The 11,448-nt window shown below is 43.3% G+C and overlaps 1 protein-coding gene across 1 annotated transcript in view; it reads left to right on the top strand.

The window, feature by feature from the left end:
• The first annotated feature begins 240 nt into the window (after nt 1–240).
• IL2RB (interleukin 2 receptor subunit beta) overlaps nt 241–11,448 on the top strand; it is a 35,181-nt gene continuing 23,973 nt past the window's right edge. Inside the window, exons 1-2 of the mRNA XM_069082165.1 lie at nt 241–499; nt 3,150–3,217. The gene's annotated coding sequence lies outside the window, so the exon portion shown is untranslated. The remainder of the gene's footprint in view (nt 500–3,149; nt 3,218–11,448) is intronic.

Genomic DNA, 11,448 nt, shown 5'->3' with positions numbered 1-11,448 from the left:
TGGGAGGCACAATCCAATCTTCCATCCAGGACGGGGTATGTGTATACACATATGTGCCCATGAATGTGGGATGTGTGCTCAGGCTGTGGGAGATCTCTATCTGATACCTGGTTTCTCTCTTCAGTTTCATACTTAGCCTAATTTCCACCCACCTCTGTCCCCCTCCCCCAGTCACCACAGGAAGTGGGCTGAGCCTGGGGGATTTTTAGTCTCTGCCCAGGTAGCTGCCTTTTCAGACTTGGAGGCCCTGGGCCAGGCCAGTGCATGGAGCCCTTAGAGCAAAGTGGCAGGCTGCTGACAAGGTCCTGCCTCCCTCCTCAGGCCACCTAAGGGAAAGTGACCTGTCCTCTCTGGGAATCTCCTCTCATCCCAAGAAGTCCCTGCCTCAGAGTACATTTGTCCCCTCTGGTGGCCCTGGTAGGGGCTGTGTCCCTGAAAGAGGCAGCAGAGGGGGAAGCTTCTGAGGTAGAAGGTAGCCAAGCCTGGGGAGCTGGAGGAGGTAAGTCTGGGGCAGGTAGCCTCCTGAAAGAGGACAAGGTGAGGGAGGGAAGATGAGGTGGGGGCAGAAGTGCTGGACTTTGGGAGAGGGGAGAGAAGGAAAAGGGAGGTGTGGGGAAGGAAATTCCAGGGGTCCAGGCCATTGTGGGGGGCCGACAGTGTTGAACTTGGCAACAAATAACCTGGGTTCAGATCTTGCCTCTGATACAACTTAGGACCACCCTGAGCCTCTGTTTCCTTCTCTGTAAATATATAGGATTTGGAACAGTAATGTTTGGATTGGAATCCATTTCAGAAAGGTCATTAAAATACTGGAAAAAGCATTGATTCTAGAAAGAGATCTTTGGTTGGCCTCTGAGCTCCCTTCCAATTCTCTTATAATCTGGAGGGTGTTCAGAAGAGGGCAAATATGGTAATGGTGAGGACGGAGCTCTTGTCAGATGAGGATGGGTTGGAGAAACTGAGATGCTGATTCTGAAGGGAAGACTTAGGTGAGGGAGAGCTGCCTTCAGATATATAGAGGGCTGGCTGCCCTTTTGGAGATAGGGTCAATATGTTCTATTTGGCTACAGAGAGCAGAATTAGGAGTCTGAAAAGAGGGAGAATTTGACTTATATTAGGAAACTTCCCATCCGTGAGAGCTGGTGATGGGTTTTCTCTCATTAGAGATCTTTGAGCAGAGACTGAATGAGCACTGAGTGGGTGTGTCAGAAGGGATTCTTGGTCAGGAATGGGTTGGACTGGATGGCTGATGAGGCCCCTTTCAGGCTCTGAGATCTTGGGATGATGTCATCCCCTAAGATGCCATCCAGCCAGAAACCAGTGGTCTTATATTCTCTGTTCTTTGAGGAGAGGGACCTTTGAAGCGGGCAGGAACAGAGCCTAGTGGGATAAAGAAGGTGGGAAGTGGGGACGTGGATACAGCAGGGATAGGGAAGGCTAAGGGACCTTTTAAAGAACAGACTACGGTGGAGAATAATAATGGAGATGTTGAGGGACAAGGAAAGGTAACGGTCTATGAGAAAAGGGAGGGGCTGCTAGGGGATGCTTCCCAGCTAAGGAGGGGGTGGATGGTAGGCACATATTTAAGCAGTTTCATTCTGACACATCTTTCCCAGCAGTAAGACAGATCTGAGGCCCCGTGGGCGAAAGATTACCATCCTCTGTTTTTCTGCTCCTTTTCTCTGGGGACAGCCAGACAGGGGAATGGTGGACTTGGAGAATGGGGGAGAATAGGATCCCTCCCTCCAGATTTGCTCTCTTGTACCCCAAGACTTGGGTTCCCTTTCTGAGCCTGTGACCATTGAGTTGGCAGGGGATGGCTGGGGGCGGGGGGAGGCAGAGGATTTGTGTCTGTCCTTGTGTCTCATCACATGAGATCAAAATCTATCTCTATGACTCGATACCCTCCCTCCTAACCCTGCCCCCTTCCCTCTGTAGAAGCCTGGAGGTTATAGGATACCACAGTGATCAAGGGGTCCATATCTCTCATTTTCAAAGGAGGAAAGGGTACCCCAAAGAGGGGCTGTGCTTTGTTTAAGGTCACACAACCAGTAATTGTGAGAGTTAGGTTTTGAAAAGAGCTAGGACTGTAATCTCCTGATGAGTCAGCTCTGCCGCTCAACAGCCTCCAAAGCTATGCCTTCCTTGGTCGCAGGAAGTGTCCAGAACAAGGGAGGTGATATTCCTACTGAACTGTGCTCCAGTAAGTCCCCATCTGGAGCATGGCCAGGGACGGGAAGCCATATGGACTGGTTAAAGGAACTAACCCTGATGAGAAGTTTGTGAAAGGGAGAGGAGGACATGAGGGCTGTCTTTAAGTATCTGAAGGGCTATCACCAGCAAGAGGGACCAGACTGTTCTACTTGGTGCCAGAGAACCAAACTGGGAGAAAGAGACCAAGAGGTAGCTTGAGAGATTTCTCATATGGTATTCCTGGGCATCCCAAATCTGATGCAAACCCATGATGTCCTTCCCTCAGCTGCCAAGGACAGCAAGAGACAGAACCTCTGAGTACCAGGTCAGGGGTGAGAGAAAGCTGATGGTTTTTGCCTCTAAAACCTCACTTCCCCTACTCTGGCTATAATGGCCCTTAAAATATAGAAGTCAAATTAATTCAACAAATATTAAACAACCACTTGTTTTAGGCACTGTACCACGTTCTGGGGATACAGAGACAAAAACCCAACACTAGCTTTGCCCTCAGGAAGCTTGCATTCTGCGGAGGGGGTATGATATGCACAGAGACAAGTAAATACGAGGTAATTTGAGAAGAATCAGTTACAAATCATTCAAAGCGGATGGTCCTAGACGTGAGCCTTAAAGAAGGGTAGGGATTTCAGGAGTCCAAGATAATGGGGGAAAGCATGCCAGGCATGGGTGACCTCCTATGAAAGGGAAGAGATAGGGAGCTAAATGTTGAGTTCCAGGAAGAACTTTGTCTGGGACAAAGTATTCACAAGAGTGGGGATTGTTTGCCTCTTGTATTTAAATCTTTTTGTTTTGTTTTGTTTGTTTGGAGAGGGGGAAGAGATACGGTTAAGTGACTTGTCCAGAGTCACACAGCTAGTAAGTGTCTGAGGCCAGATTTGAACTCAGGTCCTGTACTCCATCCACCATGCCATAAAGCTGTCTTATCTTTGTATCTTTAGGACCCAGTGAAGTGACCTGGACACAGGAGGTGCTTAATAAATGCTTGTTGGTGGCTTGATCAATGAAGGTGAGTAACATAAAATGCCAGGAAATATTTTTAGGAGTCAGATTGTATGGGTATTTAAATGCCAAACTAAGGTGTATAATTTGTCCTAGGGACCACAGGGAGTCACAGAAGCTTCTTAAGCAGGGGTGTGACATGGGGAGACCTCTATTTGGGGAAGACAAATTTTGGTAGCTGTTTGGAGATTGATTGGAAAGAAGAGACAGCTAATTTCAGGAGATCAATTAAGAGACACCAACCTAGTTAAGAGGTGAAGAAGTCTGGAGATAAGGTGGTGACCGCCTGAGTGGAGAGAAGGGTAAAGATGTTATGAAGATCAAATTGGTGAGAGATGGGCGTTCACTGGCAATGGGGTGGCAGGATGAATGAGAGAAAATTAATCTATAAATGAATTTTGAAGTAGTTGCTATATGGCAGAGAGTGCACTAGGTGATGGAATACAAAGAGAAAAATGAAATAGCCCCTGCCTTCAGGAGGCTTACATTCTATGGGGAGACAATATGTGCATAAATGAACATGTGAAATAAATATAAGCTCACTTTTTTTTGTTCCTGGGCAGGGGCAAGACAGGCAGTTAAGGAGGGATGAAGAAAGACTATTTATGGAAGATGGCACCTGAGAAGAGTTTTGAAAGAAACAAGGAATTATAAGACATTTGGTTGAGGAGGGGAAAGGGGACAAGCATTTATTAAGCACCTACTATGTGCCAGGCACTGTTAAATGCTTTACACAATGGTCCTGGGAGGTAAATGCTATTGTTTTCTCCATTTTACAGATGAGGAAATTGGGGCAAACAGAAACTATATGTCTTACTCAGGGTCACATAGCTAGTAAGTGCCTAAGGCAGAATTCTAACTCATGTCTTCCTGACTCCAGACCCAGGACTCAACTCACTGTGCCACTCAGCTGGATTCCAGGTCAGAGGCAAGGGTAGGGAGGAGCAGCAGCCAATGTTTGAGGAACCACAAGACCAGATTGGTTGCAATGGGAGAGCATGGGAAGGGGAGTAATGTACCTAATCAAGGTGAAGCTGATTTGGGGCCATTTGGGGCTTTAAAAACTGGAGGAGCAGGGGCAGCTAGCAGGCGAAGTGAATAGAGCACCAGCCCTGGAGTCAAGAGGGCCTGAGTTCAAATCCAGCCTCAGACACTTAACACTTACTAGCCATGTGACCTTGGACAAGTCACTTAACCCCGGTTGCCCTGCCTTTCCCCCTCCTAAAAGAAAAAAAAAACTAGAAGAGCTCCTATCTGATCTTAGGGGCAATAGGAAGCCGTTGGAGTATATGGAGTTGAGAAATCATTTGCCCTTGAAGAAAATGTCTTTTGTAGCTATGTGGAGAAAGAGTAGTCAAAGGGAGAAGCTTAAGACAGGGACATCAATTCAGAGGCTATTGCAGTAGTCCTGTGGAGAGGTGATGAGGACCTGAATGAGGGTGATGGTGGGAAGATGAAGATGATGATGATGATGGTGGAGGTGGTGGTGGTGATGATGATAACTAGAACTCATATAATTCTTTAAAGTCTGCAAATTGTCTCATCTGATAAAAAGAAAGGGGCAGATACAAGAACTATTGTCAAAAAGGAGAATGAGAGTGAGGATGACCTGGGTTGAGATCCTGCATGAGGCACTAGCTATGTGACCCTGAATATCACCACCAACATTACCTGTTGTCTTCCCATTAGAATATAAGCTCCTTGAGAGCAGGAACTAGTTTTGTCTTTTATTGTATTTCTGCTATTTAGAGCAGTGCTTGACTCTGAATAAATTCTTGCTTATTGAATGACTATATGGAGATGTCTAGGAGGTGATTTGGAATGGAGGACTGGGGTTCTAGAGAGATTGTGAGGGATGATATATAGATTTAGGAATCATTGGAAGTTGGAAGGAACTTTACAGGCCAATAAGACCAATTCCATAATTTCATCCAGATTATCATTCAGAATAACTGAACCAAGGAAAGCTGAAAAGTTCACTAAGAGCAGTTGAAGAAAGAAAAGGATCCAAGATAGAGTATTGGCATGTACCCAAAATTTAAATTCAAATACTCTTTCAAAGAATGAGAAGGCACATCCAGAGAGGTGGGAGGAGAACCAAGACTGTCACAGAATTCACAGGAGAAGACAATTCTCAGGGAAAGGGAGATGTCAGAAAGGGTCAAAAAAAAAACTGCATAGAGGTTAAGTAAATTGAGGATTGAGGAAAAGCTTCTGAATTCATCCACCAGGTTATCACTGGCAACCTTGGAGAGAGGGGTATTGGGGGGGGAGTCACAAGATCCAATGCAAAGGGATGAGAAATAAGTGGGAAGTGAGAAAATGTAGGCAATTAGAGTAGAGAATTGTTGTTTTCTAAAAGTTTGTTGGTGAAAAGGAAGAGAAATATAAGAGGACAGGTCCAGATCATGGATGGGTCAAGTGAAACTTTTCATAAAGATGGGAAGGTGTAGGCATGATTGTTGGCAGCTGGAAAAGAGCCAAGAGAGACAAGGGGGGTTGAGAAAAGGCAAGCAAGTTCCAGGAGGAAAGAAGAGAGAATGAGATCTAAAGCAATAGGAAAATTGAAGGAGAAGAGCTGCTTCTTCAGAGATTGAAATAAAGAAGATAATGGGGGCTGACATAAAGGAGTTCCTAAGGTGTGGATTAGGGGAGAAGGGAGAGTACATAGAAGATATTCCTCTACTGAGAAAAGAGGGAGAGGAAAGGAAGTTGTATAGTGGGCTTGAGATAAGGAAGAAAGTTTTGGAATCAACATTGCGGATTGTGATAGTCAACAAAGGAAGAATGAAAGAATTGCCAGGTGTTATGGGGAAGAGAGGAGGAGGAGGAGGAGGAAAAGAGGAGGAAGTCACAGTTCAACCATTCATTATACAGAGCTGGAAAGTGAAACCTTACTCAAGGTAACAGAGGTAGTGAGTAGATGAGCCCAGATCTGATCTCGCCCCTCTGGCTTCAGATAGTCTTCTTCCAAGTTAGCATTCTGTCTCCCTGTTAACTGATGGTGGATTTGGTATCATGTTAGTGATTAAGAGAAGAAAAAGAAGGTCCAACTCTGAGTAAGGAGGAATAGTAAAAAAAAAAAGATTATTTTAGCAAATGAAGCCAGGAGGGTGATGGGATCCCCTCTAGTAATCAGAGGCCTTGGGTGGCCAGGCTCAGGAGCCTCTATGTGTGATGACTTTCTGAGTATTTTTTTCTTTTTAATTTATTTACTATTAGTTTACAACATTCAGTTCCACAAGTTTTGGGGTTCCAAATTTTCTCCTCCCTCTCCCCCACCATGGCAGCATGCAATCCAATATAGGTTCTACATATACCTTCACATTAAACATTAGTCAAGTTGTAAAGAAGAATTATAACCAATGGAATGAACGACGAGAAAGAAGGAACAAAATGAAAAAGAGAGAGCAAGTCGTTTGCTTCAATCTGCATTCAGACTCTGTAACTCTTTCTCTGGATGTGGATGGCCTTTTCCATCATGAGTCCTTTGGAGTTGTCTTATATCCTTGCCTTGCTGAGAGGAGCCCAGTCTATCAAAGTCAGTCTTCACAGATACAATGTGTCTGTAATTATGTAAAATGTTCCCCTGGTTCTGCTTTCATCCCTCAGCATCAGTTTCATCATTCATATGCCACAACTTGTTTAGCCATTCCACAATTGATAGGGAATCCTCTTGATTTCCAATTCTTTGCCACCACAAAAGAGCTGCTATAAATATTTTTGTACATATGGGTCCTTTTTCCACTTGTATGATCTCTTTGGGATACAACCCTAAAGTGATATTGCTGCATCAAAGGGCATGCACATTTTTATGGCCCTTTGGGAATAGTTCTGAATTGCTCTCCAGAATGGTTGGATCAACTCCACCAACAATGTATAGTGTTCCAATTTCCCCACATCTTCACCAGCATTGATCAATTTCCCTGTTTTGTCATGACTTTCTGAGTATTTAACACAAAATTTATAGAGTTTTGGGAGGACATGAAAAATGTCACATAGAGTAGGAATCAAGAAAACTTCCTTTGCCAATTTTGCAGATCATCCCAAATAACTCCTATTATTCTCATTGGTTAAAGTAGGCACCAGAGCTTCTTCTGAGACTAACCAAACTTTCCATCATGGTTGGGTCCCAACAGAAATACATCAAAAAGATTTTGAGAATGCATATCTTGAGAAGGATCATAGATTAGAACTGGAAAGAACCTTAGAGTCCATTAATCCAATCCCTTTGTTTTACAAATGAAAAAAACTGATGCTTATGAAGGCTAATTGACTGGATCAGGATCGCATAGGCAGTAAGGAATAGATCTTGAATTTGAACCCAGACCATAGACTCATAGATAGAGAAATGAATTTATTAATTCATTTGTGCCACACACTGTGCTAACTACTTTGTAAATTTTATCACATTTGATCCTAACTATGACACTGTAAAATATGCTATAATTGCCATTCCTATTTTATAGTTCAGGAAACTGAGGTAGTCAGAGGTTAAGTGGTTTGTCCAGTGCCACACTGCTAGCAAGTATCTGAAGCTAAACTCAAACTCAGGTCTTCTTAACTCCAAACCCCAAACTTCATCCACTGCTTCACCCTCAGGATCCCTCAGGATCATAGCCTTAAGAGCTGGATGGGATCCCTGACACCATCTACTCCAAACCCCTCACTTTACAGAAGAGGAAATCCCTCTGTAAAATCTGGGGGGTTGGGCACAAGGATATCTCAGGGCTGTCCCAGCTCTGATGTTTTCTCTGATGTTCTGTGCACCGGTCTACAAGAGGAACCCCTGACACAGGGGAGTGATGTGGTTATACCCAAACTACTGCCTCCCCACATTTTCCACATCCTGTATTCATGCAGCTGATTTTTGGACCCAAGTAGAGGGCCTATCCTTATTCATCTCCTTCCTCTTCAATTCCGTCCAACAGCATGTCAACTTTTTTAGATTCTGTCATCCTACCAGTTTGATATCTCTCGAAGCTTTGTGCACATGACTTCAGTGCCTTCATCTAAGAATCTGATCGGGGTAAGAGATTGGGGCTGGACCTGGGATTTTATCAGGAATACTTAGATGGGGGAAACACCCTCCAAATGCAAGTTGGCATCTTCATCCCAACTTGGAGTCTTAGAGACTTGCTTAGATCACTGATAAGTTTAGAGGCTTGCCCAGGGTCATTCAATGAGGAAGCATCAAAGGCAGGACTTGAAGCCAGGTTTTCCTGGCACAGAGCCCACCTACCTATGCACGAGTCATGGGACCTCTCAAGTCACCAATACATATTAAATAAAATAGGATCAAGGACGGATCTCTGGGACATTCCACCTTTCTCCAGCTTAACAAGAATTAATTCAAACCATGATATGTCAGAACTGGGAGGAACAAACAGGTCATCTAGCCCAATTCCCTTATTTTATGGACCAGGAAAGAGTTTTGCAAACCTAAAAATGCTATGAAAATGCACGCTGTTGGAATTGTTACTTCATTATTCAACTTAGCTACAAAGCAGAAAAAGAGGATGAATTAATTAATGACTGATCTCCATACGTCATCACTCTTTGTCTCATTGTCTTTGAATTCATCTAACTGGCTCATCATGTAGTCCACAAGAATATTGGGAAGCCACCAAAATCCATGGTTACAATATAGATACCAATTCTTTTCATTTGCCAGTTTGGTAGCCCCACCCAAAAAAAACCAAACAATTGTTTACAATGGCATAACTTGCTTTAGTGAACCATGCAGGCTCCCAGACGATCACCAAGACAAACACTGAAAATGGACATAATATTTTTGCTCTAGGAAGTTATTGGTGACTGAAGAGAAACAGTTTTCAATGGACTGATAAAAATGGAAGTCATATTGAACTGATTAGAAGGAGGCAGTAGTGAGGAGAGAGAAACAGCATATAGAACACTGTAGGACAGTCAGGCAGTGGAAAAAAGAGGACGGTCGAGTCAAGGAGAGAGAAGCCCTGATAGACTGTGAAAGTGTGTTTGACCCCTGATCATGACCTTCGAAGTCCCCAGCTATGGAGAGAATGGGATGTTAGCACCTCACCAGTACTTCAAGCAGCAAACCTGGTGGATTGTGGCATATAGGAGTAACAATCCGAATTAGGCTGCATAGGAGGAAAGAGCATTAGATGTAAGAGTCAGGACACTGGGATTCCTGTGCCAATTCTGCACCTTATTAACTATGTGACCTGAGACGTTGTGGAAACATAATTTCCCTGGCTAGGAGAGACCTTAGAGGTCATCTAGTCCAAGCCCTTCATTTTGTAGGAAGGCAGTATGACAAAATGGTTAGTGTGCTGAATCTGGAGCTTAGGGACCTGGGTTAAAATTTTGACTCTGCTACTTTCCATCTGTGTGACCTTGGGGAAGTATTTTCATGTACCTGGACCTCAGTTTCCTTGATCCAAAGGGGGGGGGGCTCAGACTAGATGACCCCTGAGCTTCCAGCTCTAGATCTATGATCCTGTAATTATCTCTGGGCCTCAGTTTCCTCAAATGTAAAATGGGGGTGGAGTGGGTTGGACTCAATGACTTCTAAGGTCCCTTCCAACACTGGATTTATGATCTTATATTCATGCGCTTAGGCTCCAATAGGGGGAGGTGATTTGGGATGGCAAAATGCAAAGGTGGAATTCTAACTCATTTTCCTTGACTTGGAACCCAGAAATCTTCCCCTTATACCACATTACCTCTCTCTGAGTCTCAGCTTCTTCCTTGGGAAAACTGGCTAATAATGTTTGCATTTCCACCTCCCTAAGGTTGCTGTTAGGAAAGTGTTTTGTTAACCTTAAAGTATGCATTGAGTAAAGGGGAATTATTATTCTTATTCTTATTTCATTTTTACTCTCCCCCTTTTTCCCCAATCAAAAATCTATCTGATGCCATACTTCGTGCCATTCCTCCTTTGCATAATAAGTTGCAGACACCTCGTGTCCACAGTTCACCTCTCCATGGCCCTTTGGATGATTGTCAGGGAATTCTCTCCACCACTTGGGAGAGATATATTTATAAATGGGGGTCTGATGACTGTGGGTCAAGGATAGGAGACTAAACTCAAAGTAAAAAAATTAATTACCCTGCTAAGGAATATGCTTTTTCCAATAACAAATTTCCGTTTCTGGGGTTCAGATTGTGACTTTTGTGACCTTTCAGACCCACTTCAGCCAATTAGCTGCATTCTGTGACAACTTTGAATAGATCAGTAAAGCATTTCATAGGAGTGGGAGGGGAGGAGAAAGAAGAGAATCAACCAAGGGAGAAAATAGGATTTGGAATGCAAGTGGCAAGATTTATTAACAGAGTAAGAAAACATTCCCTGTTCAAGGTCAGGAGACAAGGGTAAGAAAACAAATGCTTTTGCAATTATGAAAGTAGTTCTTTTAGACAAAACTTTGTGGCCTCTTACCCAAGGACAGTAAGTAGTTAGACTAGTGAATGAAACCATTGACTTTATCATGTTCTTATGCAGGACTTAGAGACTTCCTAATATTAGGCCTCCATGGGGTTGAGAGATTTCTAATTACTTCATCAAAATGTGAAATTATTTTTTCCTAATTTTTTCCCATATTCACCACTTTAATTCTTTGAAGTCTATGGTGTTGTAGGGCTCAAAGTCACAAGATGTCCCTGGGAGAATGTGAATGTTACAAAGAAGAGTGTTTGCTTGAACGAGAAGCTAGTGTTTTCCAAAGAAAATAGAGCTTTCTTTTAATGAAAGCAAAGCATGGACCTCTGTGTATTTCATTGGCATCCATAATAATATATCAAAATTAGATTGCCTTCAGCATGTTAGATGAATTCCCCGTGGACAACTCACAGGAAGACATGGACAAGAGATCCATGGGATGACTTATACTGACAATTATAGAGATGATGAAGATGGCAATAACAATGAGAATGGGAATGCTAATGGAAATGATAACTGTGATGGGATGGTTATAGTGACCACAATCACAACAGTGTTGACAAAGATGATGAATGTGATGGTGGTCTTGACTATGATGGTTATGGTCATTGGGAGGATGGGGATGTCTGTAATAACAACAGGAAAGATTATATAATAGTGGTGATGTGGATGATTTTGGGGATGGCAGTTATGTATATTGGGAATGGTAGTTATGGTAATGAAAATGATAATGTGATGGTGATGGTGATTTTAATGAAAGCAGTGTAATAGTAGTAGTAGTAGTAGTAGTAGTAGTAGTAGTAGTAGTAGTAGTA

Source organism: Petaurus breviceps, unplaced genomic scaffold, assembly GCF_028583685.1.
Source record: "Petaurus breviceps papuanus isolate PSGF00001 unplaced genomic scaffold, PetGlider_PUasm1.0 156, whole genome shotgun sequence".
Taxonomy (NCBI): Eukaryota; Metazoa; Chordata; class Mammalia; order Diprotodontia; family Petauridae; genus Petaurus; species Petaurus breviceps.
The sequence above is the reverse complement of the archived record's forward strand: the minus strand, read 5'-3'. Positions and strand labels throughout refer to the sequence as shown.